This window comes from Mastomys coucha, unplaced genomic scaffold (genome assembly GCF_008632895.1).
Source record: "Mastomys coucha isolate ucsf_1 unplaced genomic scaffold, UCSF_Mcou_1 pScaffold22, whole genome shotgun sequence".
In the NCBI taxonomy this organism is placed as follows: domain Eukaryota; kingdom Metazoa; phylum Chordata; class Mammalia; order Rodentia; family Muridae; genus Mastomys; species Mastomys coucha.
This window is the reverse complement of record NW_022196905.1, coordinates 127,329,837-127,350,274: the sequence shown is the minus strand read 5'-3', so window position 1 is coordinate 127,350,274 and position 20,438 is coordinate 127,329,837. Positions and strand designations below refer to the sequence as shown.

Here is a 20,438-nt window from a genome sequence, read left to right as displayed (position 1 = left end):
TTCTTCTTCTTCTTCTTCTTCTTCTTCTTCTTCTTCTTCTTCTTCTTCTTCTTCTTCTTCTTCGCCTTTCAAGCTCACATAGAGACTTCTTCCCAGTCACCTTGCACTGGGGCTGTCCTGTCTCCATCTTTTGACATTGCAATTATAGGTGAGCCAATAAGTCCACCTGGCATTTTCGTGGGTTCTTGAGATCTGAACTCTGGTCTTCATGCTTGAGCAGCAAATGTTTTACTCAGCGATCCATCTACCCAGCCCAAAAGTAGATAAAAAAAATCTAACATTTCTTTTGTTATTTTTAAGAGAGCTTCTCATGAAGCCAAGGCAGGCCTGAAACTGGTAAGCTGACTGAGGTAGAGGATGAATTGAAATTATAATCCTACAGATTCTACCTCTAGACTAGGATTCTGTTTATTTTAGGCAGAGCTGGGATACAATGCCAGGATATTTGATATTCTAGGTGATGTCTTCACTCATTGAAACAAATCTCCATCTGGTTGCATTCTTTTGGATGCTGTAGAACCTCTGGGAATTAGGCCCTGGTTGGAGGAAGCAGGTAGCTTCTGGAAGTATCTCTCAGCTTTCTGGTCTACCATGTTCTGAACAGCTCTTACCATCATGATCTAAACTCTCCACTACAAGTTTCTTGACTCTGTGAACTACAACCATCTAAAACAGGGGAATACAACTTTTTTGACTTCATTGGTACACATTAGATAAAGAAGAATCTTATCTTGGGCTGGGCCTCACATTAAATGGTCAGACGATATCTACTCCTCTCCCTGTGGGTTGCAAGAATATTTACCTATTTATTTTGTGTGACACTGTGGTATGACCATTGTTGGGTCACAAAATGGACTTCAATACTGATGTCAGTGAATTAAGATGGTGTGGCTCAGGTCTCATTAGTGCTGAGGTTTTCCTAGGAAACAGAAGGTCTTCAATATAGCAGAGCTGATTATAAAGAATTAAGGTGGTGGCTCAGATCCCATCAGAGCTGAATTTTTTCCTAGGAAGCAGAAACCTAAGCCTCTAACATTTCTCAAAAGTCCTTAACAGCTGCCCAAATGTTTCTGTCAGCACCTGCTTTGTCTAAACAAGTTCCCCCAAGCTGTTCCAGCCCTCAAGCCACCTTGTCACCAACCCTTATAAAAACCCAGCAAGCTTTGGCAGCTGGCACTATCCCCTACTTCTGGGACAGCCTGAGAGTTTGCCCCTAGTAAACTACTTTCTTTCCAAAGAGTGGTTTTGCTTGGTGGTTTCTTGCTACACATGCTTATAATCTTGTCACGCACAAAATTCACGCTTGAAAAACCACACGATTGACTGTAACTCCAGCTCCAGGAGATCCTGCATCCTCTTCTGGCCACCACAGGGAACTGCACCCCCATTTACCTGTGGTATCTTCCTACAGATACACACAGGCACACATAAGAATAATAATGAAACAAAAGTGAATATCATGAGATTTTAAATAGATCTCAAGAACCCACGTAAATGCCAGGTGAACATGTTGGCTCACCTCTATTATCAGGGATGGGGTGGTAGCTTGGTAAATTACTTGCATTGCCAACTTGAATACCCAAGTCTGAGCTGCAGAAAACAGGTGAAAAAAGCCCACTATGGGGGCCACACACTTGTGATTCTGGCACTATGTATTCTTATATATACATACTAGACATACTCAGGTAGATCTCTAAGAATCACTGGCCAAACTTAAAGGACATGGGCCAAGCCAATGAAAGACTGTCTGAAAACATAAGTGGATAGCACCTTAGGATGGCAGCTGAGTTTTTTCCCCTGGCATTCACATGAGCATCTATGACCATATGTACATCTATGAACACATGTACACCTATGAGCACATGAACTCCTATGAACACATGAACATCTATGAACAACACATGAACACATGAATACCTACAAATACATGTACATCTATAACTACACATACACCGATTAACACACATAGACCTATGAACACCTGTATACCTATGAACACATGAACACCTATGAACACATGAATACCTACAAACACATGTACATCTATAAATACACATACACTGATTAACACACATAGACCTATGAACACATGAACACTTATGAACACATGTACACCTATGAATACATATACTCTTATGAATCTCTGCCCCACCCCTGAATCGTCACCATTCTCTTATTTTAAATCCATTTATAGTCTTTTGTTGGGTAAAACCAGCTGAGAATTGGCATTAATTTCTCTGCTCTGCGACTGTGAATGCAATGTAACCAGTGGCTTCAAGCTGCTGTAATGGAAGTAACTTAGCACACGATTTATTGTTTCCCCCTGTTCATGAGCAGCTGTTTATCTATGGAGATCAATAGTTCCATCAAATTTAGTTATGATTTAGTACGGGTCTCTGATGATGAGACAGACAGTAGATAGAATCATGGTTGACATTAGTAGAGAGGAAGCAGGATCCAGCTTCTTGGGGGAAATAGTGAGACTGGGCAAGGCAGACCTATATCAAACAGGCTGCAATCCAGGATTAGCACGTATTCTGGGATGGCAGAAAAGCAAAGTTGGAAACCTAGCTGTGTAGAATGGTCAGTTCAGATCTGTGCATAAAGAATCAAAAGGGGCTTATGCTTGTGTAGACAATGGGTGGTTAATCTGGTTAACCTTGGTTAATTGGTAGAAATATTTGTCTTACTCAGGGTCTGTCCTAGTTAGCTTTAAAAGTCAACTTGACACAGCCAAGTATTTAGTCCTAATGGAGGAACTGCTCATATCAAACTGGCCTGTGGGATGTCTTGGGGCAGGGCTTAGCTTGATTGTTAATTGGTGTAGAAGGGCCTAGTCCAGTGTAGGAGGCATTATCACTAGGCAGGTCATCCTGGACTGTCATAGAATGCTGGCTAAGCATGAGGGAGAGAGCAAGACATTAAGAGGCATCTTCCATGGTCTCTGCTTCAAGTCTACCTAATTTTCTGCCGTAGGTTTCCCTCAGTGATGGAGTGTGACCTGGAAGTATAAGCCAAAGGAACTCTTCACTCCCCATGTCAATTTCTTTAAGTCAGAAAGTTTTATAACAGCAACATAATGAAACTGATGCAGACTCATAGCATGCTCCATTGAACACCAAGACCCACAGGGAGGCATCTTTCCAAAGGGGTGAGCTCAGTAATATGCAAGCTATATAGAAGTCTAAGAAAACTGCATCACCCTCCAAATATGAGGAGTAAAGTCAATGACACCAACATAAACCTGATGTCAGCAGGGCGACCATAACTCTGCTCCATCCTGGACCTTTGGGAAGAAGGGGGTAAATGAACGCATTACCAAGTAATGATTTTGTTGCAGCATTTTATCGATAACAAGAAAAGACTAGCTCAAAGATGCTGCATGTCAATGAAGCAGACAGCCCAGCTCCCCACTTCCCACAGGTCATTACCTGTTCCTAATTGGGTCTGAAAGCAGTGGGCTTGTATTTAAAGGTAGGTAGACAAAATGCATTTTATTTTTTCTCCCAGGAATCCCATGAAGTGGAGCTGAGTATCCAATTGTAACTGTGGCTTAAGGATCCAGATGACGTCTCCATGAAACCTGTGTCCATCACTCCAAGCTATGTGCCCTTGTTCGAGGTGCATCACATCCCTGAGGCTGTGATTACTTACTTATAAATAGAAAGGGAGTCTGAAAAGATGGCCTTCGTGATCAACAGCAGTTACTGTTCTTGCAGAGGACTCAAGTTAGGTTTCTACCACTCATGGACGTGAGGTTCACAGCTGCCTATAACTCCAACTATAGGCATCTAATGCCCTCTTTTGGCCCCTACTAGTACTGAAGTCAAATATACATACCACACACAGACACAAGTGCATAGACATAATAAAAATTATATTGTAATTGAAAGAAATGCTGTGATTAAATGAGGAATACATAAGAAACCCTTCTGTTACTTGAACATGAATCTTCCTCCTCCACATGGAGAGAGATGGTTCTTAAATCCACCTCCCATTGTTTGAAAGTATGTTGAAAGTGTTCTCATCATTATTTTTGTCTCTGCACATAACACTTCACAACATTATAATATGCAGCATCTCATAGATTTTTCAATGCAGCAAAATTGGTTTTGGTTCATAGATAAGGATACTGAAATTGACAAAGACCCATTCAAGGCCGTATGAATCAGCTTTCTCTCACTGTATCAAAATGCCTGAGAAAACAAACTTAAAGTAAAAAATGGTTTGCATTGGCTCATAGCTTTAGTTTCAATCTATGGCTGGCTGGCTCTGTTGCTTTGGAGTTCATGGAGAGGTAGAGATGTATAATGAAAAAGACTGCTAATCCCAGTTAGCAAAGCATGAAGAGAAATGAGGAGCCTGAAATCCCACTGTACCTTCCAATGGGCACACCCTCCAGTGGGCATACCTTCCAATGACCTATCTTCTTTCTCTAGTCCCTACCTGCTGAAGTTCCCATCACCTCCCAGTATTTCCACATGCAGGCTACCAAACCATTAACAGATGATCCTTTGGGGAGAACATTTCAACTCTAAATTATTAAAAAGGTCATGCCTTTCTATAGATGGTAATTGTGTTCAGGGCTCAGGAAGTAAGTAATGTTCATAAGTATCATAAAGTTCCTGCAATCTTTAAGACTCACTAAGCCCCTCCTCAAGACAATAGAAGCACTAATGTTGGCCAAAGAGAGGAGACTTGCCATCCAGTGAGCTGAGCTGCATAGACATTGTTCAGGAAACTCCCAGGATGTAGGTTTCATGTGTTCTCTCTCGTGTATGGGTGGGCTTTTCAGTGTTCAGTCTGCTTTGAGATATCCATGCTCCTGGAGGTAACTCCTAACCCACACTCCTATAACTAACCTCAGTAAGCTCACTGGTCACTAAGGTAGACTTGGGTGGAATTGTTTCCTTCATCTGTTGTCTGTGCCCTACCTGGTTGAATAGATGCTTGCTCATGTCTCCCAGAGAAAGTAATACAACACACCAAAAATGTAAATAGTCTGACACAAGCTCTGGTCTCTTAAATACATGACCTCATAGTAGTTGACACTAAAACTATAGGTGGGCATGTGTATCACATGTTGAGGGGAGATTCCAGGCCCAAGCCATTTTCCCCTTGTCAATTAATTAATTTATTATTTATTGACTTAATATCCCAATTGCTGTCCCCACTTCCCCCTGATTTACCCTCACAGTCCCTCCTCCCCCAGGCTCTTAAAGGCTGCATTTCCTCTAAAAACCACTACACTGGAGATTCAGCTTTTCTTGTGGGAGTTACACTCAGACACATACAAATCACAAAGAGGGAAACTGGGAGAAAGCTGATATTTATAGATGTTATCAAGCTATAGATGTAAAGGACCAGCCAGTAGGCTCAGTTCTCAGATAGCACTTGAAGGGGCCAGAGAAAGGGGAGGAGTAGAATTTGCCTTCTGGAATGAAGGTATCGAGGTCAGCTGGATGCAACACGTAGGTCCCTTCCCCATACGACTATTGCTTAGGTGGAAGCAAAAGCTGAAAGCCTCAAACCCCACCAGTAAGTGGTAGAGGCACAGACAGTAGCCATTCTAGCATTAGCTTGAGAACCTGGATTTGCCAGTGAGCTGAAGAGAAAAGCAGACTTCCCCAGCTTAGGGCTGTATGTTCTGTGAAACAGCAAAGTTAGGGTTAAGATGAGCCAAAGCTCCCATGGGTGTGCCCATTCATTTACCTGCCATATCCCGAAAGTTTGAATGACGTAACAAGCTCTTAGGGATGGGGGTGGCTGCCCTTCACTCAGAAAATTCTACCAGGGTGTTTCCATTCCTCCTCCACAGGACCCCTGTTCCATGTTGGCACTAGATTTCAATTCCCACACTCCAGTGAGTTCTTACATAATGCTGGGAATAGAAAAAGAATAAGAATAACCATGACTTTCGTTGCAAGCTCAGAATGGAAAGATGTTTTTTATATACCTTGCTTCCCTGCTGAAGTTTTAGTACTTCCAGAATGGATCTTTTCTTTTTCATTTGCATGAATTCCCAGAACCTGCTGCTGTATCTGAAACATCATAAATATTCATTGAACAAACAAGTAAACATAAATATGAATGAATGAATGAATGAGGAAGTGTTGGGATGAAAGAGTAAAGAAGTGAATGAATGAGTTAGTAGTTGAGTGAATGACTGAGGGACTGAATGAACAAATAGACAAATCACATGTAAATTACTATATTTTAAGCTTATAAGGATGACGCAGTTCATCTATTACATTTATGGCTGAATTTTCTAGCTGTCCATGATCGGCCTTCAATAAATACTGCAGAGTGAATGAAAGTTCAATATCTATCTTAGCAGCACCGACCTTCACATCACCCCCATCATACACACACACCATATTTTAACTGGAAAATACTTTCAGACAAACTGGTCGAGACTGATCAGCATAGAGTCAAGTAAGTACAGCCTTTCACAAGGCATGATCTTGCGGAAGTACCCACTACAGTGTGGGCACCCAGTCTAAGGCTTTTTACAAGGCCCATTTTCACAGGGCTTGCAATGTAGAGAACATGGATCATGAAGTGTGTTATGTGGCTTTTCCAGCCAGAGGTAAGTAAACATCTATTTCCTCTTAGTAGAACAGTGGTGGTGACCCAACTCTAGCTTAGTGAACCAATGGGCTTGTTGACACTACTCACAAGGCTGTGACACAAAGGCAGCTTCATTATTGAAAAGTCCACCCCAACATGGATACATATGCATAAAAGCTTCACCCCTGAAGCTCCTGGTCCATTTTCAGGCTGTTTATCTGCTTTTGGAGTCTCTTCTCCATAGCAATTGTTACCACCTATGTAATCTCGTATAGGGGACTCGTAAACCTTGTCGGTTTTAGGAACCTCCTGTGACCTTTGAGTTGTTTGTTACCTGAATCTTCTTCCAGGAAGAAATGTGTCAATTCAGAAGAACAAAACAAAAACAAAACATCTACACAACAAAACCTCTCTTTGCTTGCTTGGATTCCAGTCCTCTCTTTCTCAGCCAGTAGAATGCTCAGACCCAGTGCAATAGTTGTCATTGATGTGATGCGGAGATGGATTTACACACAAATTAGAGCTCAAGAAGCTGTCTCTTTCTCAGCAGTGCACTCACTCACCCACTCTGTTGGAGATTCTGAGAGCTTCTGGTCCTTATCCCTCAGAGTTAGCATGTTCTCTAGATATGATGGCACACATTGTTTATGTTTCCCATTAACTCAGGTCATCATACTCATGGAGTAAACACTTCACCTATTCAGTTGTCTCCAGATTTCTTTAGTATATCGTTTTAAAGATTAACTAGGGGCTGGAGAGGTGGCTCAGTAGTTAAGGGTTTGTACTGCACTTAGAGAGGACCTGAATTCAAGTCCCAGAGCCCATGACAAGTGTATTATAACTGCCTGTACCTCCAGCTCCAGGAGATCTCACATGTTCATTCTCTATCCCTACCATGCACAATTAAATAATAAAAGTCTTTAAAGATGACTTTATGGCATTAGAGAAATTCCCTCGGAAACTAGTGTATGTGGTACTCGTACGTTGGTACCGATGCCAAGCTCACTGTCTAGTAATCGCATTTCTACCTCCCTTCTGTCTTCAGCATTACCCATAACTAGCCGAGTGGTAGCCGAGCGCTGTGCTTCTTAGAGGTTCTTGAGCTGAGCTTGCCTAGTAGCCATTTCATCACTGTGAGTTCTAAATGCTTTCCAGCAGTCAAATCACGTTTGTATTGATCTTCAGAAATTTTTATTGATCAGACACAGGGAGAGAAACATTTGAAATATAAACCTGTTATTTTAACATTTTGTTTTCAGGAATAGGAAAATGATGTTCTTATATATTCCTGGTTTTGGCGAGTGGGCTATCCCAGGATGTCTTGTGGTAATAACCTAGGGGTGTCTAGCCCATGAGTTACAGGTGCAAGAGAATGCATGTTTATTTTGTGTGATGTTACAGTAGACCTTGTCATCTACAAAATTCACAGTGAAGTATGGTGTGATAGAATTATAAAACCACACAGAAAGAATTCTTGTTTGAAGTCAGTTGGGGTGTACTTATGGCTATCCTGAACTTTGTACAGCCTTGGGCTATGAGTGGGGCACCCCTTGTTTATCTGTCTCAAACTTCAGGACTTTTTGCTTTATCCTCTGCGTTTCTATTCCCAGAGGCTCTATGTATGGGGCCCCTTGTGGCACAATTGGACTATGCCATCAGACAGAAGAACTGGTAAGGCTGGACAGGCTCAGACTTTAGGAAATCTCAGAATTGAGAATTCTTAGTCAGGAGTAGAGGCAGATCCCTGTGTGTTCTGGAACGCATTAGCATGATACCCCACTGAGAGGGCCATGACAATCACACGCATAGGGGCAACAGCTTGAAGTTTTTCTCCATGCAAATAGAGCATCCATAACATCTCAGATTAACCCAATAGGAAGCCTTTACTCCTGGGTCCCATCCTACTCCTAAAATGTTTATAAGGTCCCTATCCATATGGAATAAAGTACACATGGTTTGAGAGTGGGTGTTTTACTGAGCTATAACACTCTGGAGGAAAGTTTTCTCTCCCAAAGCGTTCATTGCTGAACCTTGGATCTGCCCAGGAGGCTAGGCTGGTGATCTTACTGCTGCCACTTGCCACTACCACTCTCTACAGCCATCTGCTGGCATTGGTGCACTGCTATGGTTGTGGGAGAGACCACGACTACCTGCCCTGCACCAATACCTGTTACAGATAGCTGTAACACTTTGACCATTCTGGCCAGACCAAAGCCCCTCAGAAACTTTTCAGGGATCTAGAGATCCTGGGAATTTATTCGTTTTCATCCTGTGGTGAACAACACCAGGAGACCCCTATAACAGACTATATTCTGTGTCCCCTGAGATGCTGTAATTGACACTCTCAGCGGTGAGGCAAACAGGCATATCCCAGCAGCCTCTCTGCCTCCTGCTCTTACTGTCTTGACTTTCCTGACATGGTGGACTGTATCCTTGTACTGAGCTTAAATGAACATCTGTTAAAATTTTAAAAAATATTAATTAATATACAACATATACAAATATGTTTATCTCAGCATTACTCACAGCTAAGATGAGAAACATCCAAATTATCATCGTTATTTGAGAGATTATATAAAAGGGTATATTCATACAATATAATAGTATTTTATCCTAAAAAGGAATGAAGTAAGATAGGCAAAGTGGGGAACTCTTGTGATCTTGATACTAGGGAATTCAAAGCCATCTCAAGCTACACAGGGAGTTTGAGGACAGTATACTTATTATTGTGTCACAATTCCTTCCAGGTTGAAACATTGTCTCTAGTGGCAGGAGAGGGTTCAGTTAACACTCAGAAAATAAAGTTTACAAATCTTAGGAAGTTCCTGAACCTTAGAAGATTCAGAACACATCTGCATGAGGTTGTGTATATAGTAACAATTGCTGTGGGGGGAGACTCTCCACCTGGTAGAGCTGCCTGCAAGTTGTATAGAGAGGTCCACAGACAGAGTTGTCATAGATTGTCATCCACACTGGGGTAGGTGTGTGCTCATGCAACTGCTTGAGTCATTTTTGCTCCCATAAGTAACTCCAATTTTAATAAACAATTTTAATAAACTCACTGGTTCAGAGCTCAGAGGTTGATTTTAATGGAATTGTCCATTTGGATCTGTTGTCAAAGCCTTATTTAGGGTGAGTATAGATTTATTCATTTATTACATTTCAATTGTGTGTATGATATATATATACACATATATATGTGTATATATACATATATGTATTCATGTGTGTGTATATATATATAGTGCAGGTCCAGGGATGTGAACATGTGTGTGTTAAGAAGCCAGAGCTCTATGTCTAGCCTCTTCCTCAACCATTCTCTACCTTAGTGCAAGAGATTGGTCTTTCACTAAATTTGCAAGCTGGCTACACTGGCAGGCCAGTAAACTCCAGCAATCCTCTGTTTTGTGCTGGAATGATAGATATGTGCTGTTGTAACTAGCTTTTGTTGTTGTTTGTTGTATTCATTTTTGCTTTGTTTTGTTTTAATTGGGGTTCAGAGTATTTGAACTCAGGTTGTTATGCTTGCATGGTGAGCACCTTGCTGGCTGACTGATTCATCCCTGGACCCGCACATCGTTGTTTTAAAGATGTGGTGTGTGCACTAAGATTACTTTGAATGAGGTCAGTTGAAGGTGGAGAAGCAATATCAGGATGTTACTGGAGTCGCACTGGAGGGAAACATTCATTTCCATGCCCCGTGATTTTCCTACATGGACAACAAGCCCCAGAGATGACCCCTGTGACTGAGAGCTCCTTGCTTTCATGGCTTATGGCAAATAGAATCCCCTCAGTCTAAGCTGCCTCATCCTCTCGACCCCCAACCCCCTGCAGTATTAAAAGGGGCCTACCGTTTTTGTTTAGGATTTTTTAAAATTTCCTCTTGGAGAAGAGAAAGAAACTGTTGACAAGTGTGGAAATTGGATATGTAAATGAAAAACTGAATCCCTGGGGAGAGCTTGGCTGGAGGACCCCCAGCTTTGTCACCTTGGGTAACACAGGCTCCTGCTTTAGGACTTAGCAGCAAAGGGAAATGAAAGGTCTCAGCATTCTGTTCATCTCTTAAATGTGATCAAACCTGGTGTTGTGCCAGAGGAATGCAGAGGAGCTTGCTTCTTCGTGGTCTCTGCCAAGCATCCCATTCTGCTCCTCTAGGAAACAGAACTTCCAGGTCCCAAAGCCCCAAACAGAGAAGGCAGGGTAGGAACACACCCAGGTTCTCTGCTTCCTGGGCTTAGAGGCTAACCACTGTTGTCTGGAGACATGCACCATCTGTCCACAGGGTCCATTCTTATGCAGGATGTTTTTATTTATTTATTTTTAATCGGTGTATAAAGATTTAGCTGTCATCATGACATTTTCAAACAGTGTGCTTTGTGGTTCTCCTTCCTCCATCGCCCCCCGCCCTGATTCTCCCTTATACCCCTCCCCGGATTCTTTTCCTCTTCATGTCCTCTATGTCATTTTGTCCATTCTGTATCCTTCCTCAGCACCTAATATTGTCATACATTGGGCTCCTTTCTAGGTGTTTCACCTTTACCTCTACCCCCACCCTGTTACACCTGTTTCCATATACACGTGTGTATATCATAGGCTACACTCGATGCATAAGGGAGAGCCTGTGGATTGTGTATTTCTGCATTTGGATTTCCTGGCTTAGTATTACCCTTTCCACATCCCTTGCTTCATTCTTCTTCACAGTTGAGTGATACTCCATGGTGCACATGAGCCACTGTTTTGTTGTTTTTCCATCTAGTCCTACACCTCCTTATCCACAAATACCCCCCCCCCCAAGACGTTCTAAATACTTGCTTCAGCCACACCAAACTGCTTCTTAGCCCTTGGACTCAATTCCTTATGATTAAGCACCTTCCTCTCTCTCTCTGATTGCATAAGGGATCTTAAAAGGACATGCTTTGTTCTTCATAGGTCGGCTGAAGCTTTTCCTCAAACCCTGTCATGCTATCAGTTCTAATACACTTTTTGTTTTTCAAGGCAGAGTTTCTCTGTGTAGGCTTGGGTATTCTGAAACTGGCTCTGCAGAACAGGCTGGCCTTGAACTCAGAGATCTGCCTGGCTCTAGCCTCCTGCATGCTAGGATTAAAGGAGTGTTTCATATCTTTAGCATGAAGGATATTCTAACTCTAGGTCTCCTCGAGTCTCATCTCTCCTGAACCCTATCAGTCTCCATTACATCCTCATGGAGAAGAGATGTTTTCTGGTTGATGCTTCAGAATCTGATTGGCAGCTCTTCACTGTATACTCAGGATCAATGTGCTGACTCTGTTCATGCAAGATCAGAATTAATCTTGTGTGTGCTGTCTGGATAGAAGTATGCAGACTGGGTAGGTTTCTGGAGACCGTCCTCAGGCATATTTTTACAGGTACTCAGAAGATGTGTGATTTGGCTAAAGTGACCAAGCTTGCGGCTGCTAGATCCAGGGCTAGAAGCCAGGTCACTTGTCTCTAGATTGACTTCATCAATCCTCTTAAAGTATGGGGAGAAAGACCATGAACTCAAACTCTTGTGATCATTCAGCATTTAACTCATTTTGGATAGAATTTCTCTTTTCTCCCTTCCTCCTTCCCTCTTTTCTCCCTCCTTTTCTCCCTTCCTCCTCCTTCCCTCCTTCCCTCTCTTTCTTTCTTTCTTTCTTTCTTTCTTTCTTTCTTTCTTTCTTTCTTTCTTTCTTTCTCCTCTTTTACTTTGTCTTGTTATGTGTTTCTTTTTATTCTTATTCCCACTTCTCTACCCTCTTTTTCTTCCTTTATCTTGTGTGTGTGTATGTGTGTATGTGTGTATGTGTGTGTAGGTGTGTACTTTAGGTGGCATGTAACCCCCTCCACCCCATATTGGGGACATTGTTGTAAAATGGTTGATAGGCATTGTGGTTCATAGAAAATAACATGAAACATGGAGTCAGGTGGTTGGATTGGGGTTCCCATCCTTCAGAGTATTACTCATGTGCTCTGTAAGAAATCTTCTAGTTTTGTTGGACCTCGGTTTCCTTTGTATAGGGAATGAAGTTGATGGCAATGCCTTGCAAGGTTGTCTTTTCCATGCCTAATGGAAAAGAGTATTCTACTTAGGGGCTGGAAAGATGGCTTAATGGGTGAACTGCTGGCTGTACAAACTTGAGAACCTGAGTTCAGAACACAAGGACCATAACAAAAATCTGGGGGTAGGAGTGTATGCCTGTAATGGTAGCATCAGGTTGTGAAGACTGAAGGACATCTGGGACACATTGGCCAAGCAAACTAACTGGATGCATGCCTGCTGTTACACACTCACATGTTCATGTACATAAACACAAAATAAATGCACAGATGTAAAATCGAAAAGAAAGTGGACAGAGATCGAGGGAAAGGGAATCGACCAATGTGATGACTCACTTCCACGTGCAGGCATATGTGTAGCAGGGGCATGTATGCACACATGCAGCCCCTGCATGTGCAGGAGCCTACATGCCTCCCCCCCCCTGGAAAAGTCTTCTATTTTTCTAGCTGCCATAGATCCTCACCTTGAGGGATAACTCTCTTGCCTCTTGTATTCTGAGTTTCCCCAAGAGCTGAGTTCATATGTCTGGTGGCTCCAGTGTTGCCTTCATGCTCTGGTGGACTCATAATACACAGTGTATTCCCCCCTCCCATTTAACCATTCAGCAGCATGGAAGGAGACCTATGCTCCCTCCTGGTTAGCCATGGGTCATTAATTGCCACTGGTGAATGAGTTTTACTCTGATTTTCCTGAGCTAATCCAGCCCCATGCTCAACTAAACATCAGGACATAGGTTTCCAGTTTTGCTAATGGAGTTGCATTTGTGACAGTTATGGATAGGATACTTAGAAGGTGAGGGTCAGTCATGGAGCTCAGCTGCTGCCACTTGCTAACCACTCCTCTCAGGAGAGAAAGCACAGTCTGTGGACTCCTTTCCACAACTGGAATGCTCTGGAGATCTGAACAGGAAGAAGGGGGTTGGAGAACCATTTGACTTTCTCCTCCTCTTCCTTTTTCTCCTCCTGATCCTCCTTTCTTGCCTCTCCCCCTCCCTCCTGTCTCCACCCCTCATCTCCTTTTCTGGAGCACCAGTATTACAGATGCAATGCGCATATCCTGCTTTTACGTGGGTTCTGAGGATCTGAGTTCAGAGCCTCATGCTTTCACAGCAAATGCCTTGCCACCTGTCTCATTTCTATAAACCTCTTTAGGTCTTTTTTAAAAAGATTTTTTATTTATTCTGGCTCTATTACTGGGCATTTGTCCACATTCAAAGGTGAAAAATGATTTCTTTAATCTCCCATGTGCTCCTTAATCTTCGTCATTTGGAGTGCCTGCTTGGGCCAGTTCTTCTTGGGAGTTTGACAGCTTTATGTACCAGTTAATGTTGCTCCCATAACCCCGGGGGCTTTTTCATGGTCAGAGGGAAGTGCCCTTAAATTTAAGAGGTCAAGATGGTAGAGTGAGGGATCTAGGACAAGGGTGGAAAAAAAAAGTGATGACTCCCTTCAGGAAGCCACTATACATTTTCTGTTCCTGAACTGCATGACTCTGATACTGAACATAGCATAGTGAGCTGGATATGGAAAGGAGAAATACTTTATTTTCTTGTGAGGTGTGTGTGTGTGTGTATGTGTGTGTGTTATATGCTTGTGTAGATATGTGCACATGGGTGTTCAGGATGTATAGAAATATCACTGTTTGGTGTCTTCTTCAATTGCCCTCTGCCTTTTCCCTTTTTCCTCCCTTTCTTCCTTCCTTTCTTCCTCCCTTTCTTTCTTTCTTTCTTTCTTTCTTTCTTTCTTTCTTTCTTTCTTCCTTTCTTCCTTCCTTCCTTCCTTCCTTCCTTCCTTCCTTCCTTCCTTTCTTCCTCCTTCCATTCCTTCCTCCCTGCCTCCCTCCCTAATCCATCCCTCCCTCCTTTCGTTCTTTCTTTCTTTCTTTCTTCCTTCCTTCCTTCCTTCCTTCCTTCCTTCCTTTCTCTTTTCCTTCCTTCCTCCCTCCCTCCCTCCCCCTCCCTCTCTTTCTCTTTCTTTTTTCCCTCTTTTGTTTGTTTGCTTGTTTGTTTGCTTGTTTGTTTGCTTGTTTGTTTTTTCAGACACAGTCTCCCACTGAAATTGGAGTTCATTGATTTGTTTTGTCTGGCTGATCAACCAATAAGTTCCAGTGATCTGCCTGTTTCATAACTCTGCCATTGGGATTCTAGATACATACCTCTGTGCATTGTTCTGAGGATATGAATTCAGATCCTGGTGTTTGTGTGGCTGGTGGTTTCCTGACTTGACTATTCCTCCAGTGCCAGATGAATACATTTCAAATGTTCTCCCCACGCCAAAGAAGTGAGAAGAAAGACTCCTATCAAAACTGGAATCTTAGTCTCCAGAGAGAAATAGAATTAGAATAGATGATCAATTCAGGGTTTGGTATTGTGACCTTAAGCCATTCTATGGAAGAAAGTTGATTACCCTGGATATATGACAAAGCTTAGCCTCTCTAAATGTCTCTTTATCTTTCTCTTGAACATCCCTGTTTTAAGGTAGGAGAACAGGTACTATAGAACAAACACTGTTGTTGAGTTCAAGCACTGGAAGTCAAGCATGACTCAGTCCATGTGTCAGTAAAGTTGCCATGTCATAGTTGACTTTAGGAGAGTTTTACACAATTATGGAGTAACTTATGCCATCTCTAAGCATTCAGCCAAGTCAAGTAGCAGATGAGACTGGGAAAACCAGAGGCACAAGGCAGACATAAGTACTTCTTAGAGGATAGTTAGATAGAAGGACACACATCCTACACCCTCATACCTCACAGTATGCCATTAGCTGCATAATACACAGGCCAGTGTAGTATGCAGATGTAGAGATGTGCTGTGAAGTCATCCTGTTCTAGTTTCCTTGCTATTGTGACTGAAGTAGCACTAAGCACAGATGGACAGTCATTCAGGAGTGGTACAGCTGGGTCATACGGTAGTTCTACTTTATTTTATTTTTCATTAATCATTTTATTAATTTACATTTCAAATGATATCTCTCTTCCTGGTTACCCCTCCACAAACCCCTTTCTCACCCCTTCTCTCCCCCATCGCCTTGCTTCTATGAGGGTGCTCCTCCAACCACTCCCACCTCACTGCTCTACCATCCCCCTACCCTGGGGCATCAAGTCTCCATGGGACCAAGGAACTCCCCTCCCACTGATGTCAGATAAGGCCATCCTCTGCTACATATATATGTCTGGAGCTATGGATCCCTCCATGTTTACTCTTTGGTTGAGGGTTCAGTCTTTGGGAGATCTGGGTGGTTCAGTTAGTTGATATTGTTCTTCCTATATGGTTGTAATCCTCTTCAGCTCCTTCAGTCCATCTCCTAGCTCTTCCATTGGGGTCCCCAGGCTCAGTCCGATGGTTGGCTGTGAGTATCTGCATCTGTATTGGTCAGGTGCTACTATACCACTCCTGGGCATATACCCAAAAGATGCTCCAATATATAACAAGGATACATACTCCACTATGTTTATAGCAGCCTTATTTATAATAATCAGAAGCTGGAAACAATCCAGATGTCCCTCAACAGAAGAATGGATACAGCAAATGTGGTATATTTACACAATAGAGTACTATTCAGTAATTCAAAACAATGAATTTATGACATTCACAGGTGTCTTAGTCAGGGTTTCTATTCCTGCACAACATCATGACCAAGAAGCAAGTTTGGGAGTAAAGAGTTTATTTGGCTTACTTCCACATGGCTGTTCATCACCAAAGGAAGTCAGGACTGGAACTCAAGCAGGTCAGGAAGCAGGAGCTGATGCAGAGGCCATGGAGGGATGTTCTTTACTGGCTTGCTTCTCCTGGCTTGCTCAGCCTGCTCTCTTATAGAGCCCAAGACCTCCAGCCCAGGGATGGCACCACCCACAAGGGGCCCTACCCCCTTGATCACTAATTGAGAAAATGCTCCACAGCTGGACCTCATGGAGGCACTTCCCCAACTGAAGCTCCCTTCTGTGGTAACTCCATCCTGTGTCAAGTTGACACACAAAACTAGCCAGTACAACAGGCAAATGTGTGGAACTAGAAAATATCATTCTGAGTGAAGTAACCCAGACACAAAAGAACACACATGGTATGTACTCTCTGATAAGTGGATATTAACCCCAAAGCTTAGAATACCCCTGATACAACCCACAAACCATATAGAGCTTAAGAAGAAGGTATACCAAAGTATGGATGCTTCAATCCTACATAGAAGGGGGAACAAAATAATCACAGGAGGTAGTTCTATTTTAAATTTCTTGAGAAAGCTCATACAAATTTTTATAATGTCTGTATTAGTTTGTATGAAATTATGAACTTTGTAGGAGAAAGGATAGATATCAAAAGTATTACATTAAGTGAGGCACCTCAGATGTACAAACAGAAATATTGATCATTTTCTCTCATATGTGGAACTTAGCATCTGTTTGTTTGTATATGTGTGTAATATTTATATGCTTACATGTATAAATATACACCTAATGCTCATTTATTCAAGTGGGTGTAGTTATGGGCATAGGCTACAGAATTATGAAGGGAGATACAGGTGTGGAGGAATAGAAAATAAGATGCATGTACCATCACTGAGAGGAGGCTCAGTGGCAAGCAGAAGGTTCCAAGGTACAGTAGACAGAGATAGTAATGAGGAGATGCAACAAAAGCAGATTTGGTTTGAAAATGCCACGGTGAAACCTAATACTTCATGTGTTGACATTAAAAATAATTAATTACAAATCTGGAATAGCTAAGATACATCAGTGACACTTGCTGTTGAGTCTGATGACTGGATCTGGTCCCTGGACATCACATGATATAAGGAGAGTACTGACTCTCTAAAATTGTCATCTGCTCTCCACACTTGAGACATGGTATGTGGATTCCTCCCCACCCACATTAAATGAATAAATATAATTTAATTTTTTGACAGACTTAATTCACTTTATTTTTCTTGTGTAAAAACTCTTATGTGGTAGCCACATCTGGAGCTTGGGTCCTCTGAACAGAGACTCAGATGTAGGCTTTCAGAAGATGATCAGTGAATTCCCTAGAGAGACTTGGTGAACACAGTGTCTTTCCAGAAGTCAGGCATCAGGTTGTTGTAGGTTGTTGTAGAGATGGCATCAACGGTGTCCTTGGGAAAGTTGCCCAGGATGGCAGTGCAGCCCCTGGCTGATATGCAGCAGTCATCAATACTGGCCATCATCAGGAGCTTGTTGGACACAAGAGCAGAGGCAATGCTAGTATCTCTGGGGGAAGGGAGGAGATGCAACAAAACAGAGCCAGAGTGGCCTGGCACCTTGCATAGAACAATGTGGGGTTTGCCAGTCTTGTTCCCCAGGTGCCTCTCTGCACAGGGACAATGGAAAGCTCGGCACAGATGATATCCTCTCAGATGGCAGTGTGTACCTCCTTGGAGCACCAAGACCAAGGTGACCATCGTAGTCCCCAATAGTGACAAAAGCCTTGAACCTGGTCCACTGTCCAGCCTCTGTTTGTGTCTGCACTGGCATGATTTTCAGAACCTAATCTTTTAGGGGTGTGCCTAGGAAAAAGGCAATAATCTCGGATTTCTTAATGGGCAGGGAGAAAATAATCATCCCCCCTTTTTTTTTAATCTAAATAGCTATATGCCCTACCCAGTGGATGGCTCTGACATTTTGTGTTCATGCCACATCTATAAAATGAGCAACATATTGAGATTCTCAGCCCCTGAAACTGAAGGGAAGGACAGCTAATTACATTTTACATTGATGTGACATGTCAGGAAGACCGCTAATCCCAGGACAGAGAGAACAAACAAGTATGTGTTTTGTACAACTTATAAACTGGTGGGAGATTGGATACAGGGGAATGAAATCACCTAAGGTTGATACATACCTCATGATGAAGATGTGAGAAAGAATTTCTGATCCACTGCTTGTGGGCATAGAAAATAGTACAGCCAAAATGGAAATCAACATGGAGAAATTTTCAAAGCTAGAACTACCACATGACCCTACAGTCCACTCCTGGGAATATACCCAAAGGAGTCTAAGTCAGCATGCCACAGATACACATGCTCATACGTGTTTATTGTGACATTCTTCACAATGGACAGATTGTTAAATCAGCCCAAGTGTCTATTACAGATGGATGAAGAAAATGTAGTTTATATAGACACATAATGAAATTTTAGCCACACAGAAGAACAGAATGATGTCACCTGCAGGAAAATGGGTAAAGTTGGAGATTATTATACTGAATCAGACAAGCCAGACCCAAGAAAACAAAACAAAACAAGTGTCACATGTCTTCTTTATCTCATATCTCATAGCTCTGTTTGTATGCATGTGTGTATGTGTGCATGCATGTGTGTGGATGCATTCATATGTGTGTATGAATGCATGTGTGTGTGTGCACATGCACATGTGTGCATGCATTCATGTGTGTGTGACTGTGTTACAGGAAATTGGAAGGAAGAATGCATAGGAAGGGGTCCAGCTGAAGGAAAGAAACACAATGAGATTGGATTTGTCCAAAGAACATGATACGCTCAAACAAACATGTCATGAAGCTCATTACTCTATACAATAAATGTACACTAATAAATTTATTTAACTAAAAAGTAAATGGAATTAAAACACTAAGGATTGATGTATAATACTTTTTGATGTGACAATAGATGACTAATTCCAGGAAAGGCTATGATTGATGAGTTGGTGCCTGTATGCTAAAGGTGATTCTATCAGGTGCTTTTGTGAAAGTAGAGTTCTAGGCAGAAGAAAGTGAAGCACACAAGAGCTTGGTATATTCTGGGCAACAGAGAGAGCCTGTGGCCCACCACCCCCATTTGGTTAGTGAGCAGTAGGATTAGGAGAGCCACTTGAAAGATCAGAGAGATAGGAATGTCATTGTGCATACATCTTTAGGACCTGAGGATATGGCCTGTGGTAGAGTACTTGCTTTGACCCTTTAGTAAAGGGCTATAGTATATTTCAGTGCTAGAGCACCTACTTAGATTCCCACAGTGAGGGCCTGGGGATGTGGCTCAGTAGTTGAGCACTTCCCTAGAAACCTTATATGAGAGCTGAGGCATGTCTCAGAAGTATGGAGCTTGCCTAGAATCCCCAAGAGAACCCCAAAAGAAGGCACCAGTGGAATCCCCAAGAGAAGGCTTAATAATGGAGAACCTGCTTAGAATCCTCCAGTGAGGGGCTGAGGACATTGCTCTATGCTAGAACACTTGCTGAGTATGCACAAGGACCTGGCTTTGGTACCCAACAAGGGAGGAACATTGTTTTTCAAGCTCATTTTAGATATACAAGAGCTCACACTCTATCTATCTATCTATCTATCTATCTATCTATCTATCTATCTATCTATCTATCTACCTAGCTACTTATCTACCTATCTATCTATAATATATATATGGATCAAGAAAATGTTTCTGAGGTGCATTTAACAGCCTTGGATGCATAATATAAGTGTTATAAGATGTTTTTATACTCTGTGTAATGTGTTTTTTTTTTTTTTGCCTTGTTTGAAAATTTTATTTAATCTTTTTTTACAATCCAGATTTTATCCCCCTCCTGGTCAACCCTCTGATTGTTCCACATCCCATACCCCCTCCCCACACCCCAGTACCACAAGGATGTCCCCACCCTCTCTCCTCCCACTCCACCAGACTTCCCTACTCTCTGAGGCCTCCAGTCACTTGAGGGTTAGGTGTATCTTCTCTGATTGCATCCAGACCTGGCAGTCCTTTGCTGTATGTGTGTTAGGGGCCTCATATCAGCTGGTGTATGCTGCCTGGTTGGTGGTCCAGTGTCTGAGCAATCTCAGAGGTTAGTTGAAACTGCTGGT

General features: G+C 42.3%; 1 pseudogene; it reads right to left on the bottom strand.

The window, feature by feature from the left end:
• Window positions 1–17,558: 17,558 nt before the first annotated feature.
• Window positions 17,559–18,193, bottom strand: LOC116104658 (annotated as a pseudogene).
• Window positions 18,194–20,438: the final 2,245 nt, after the last annotated feature.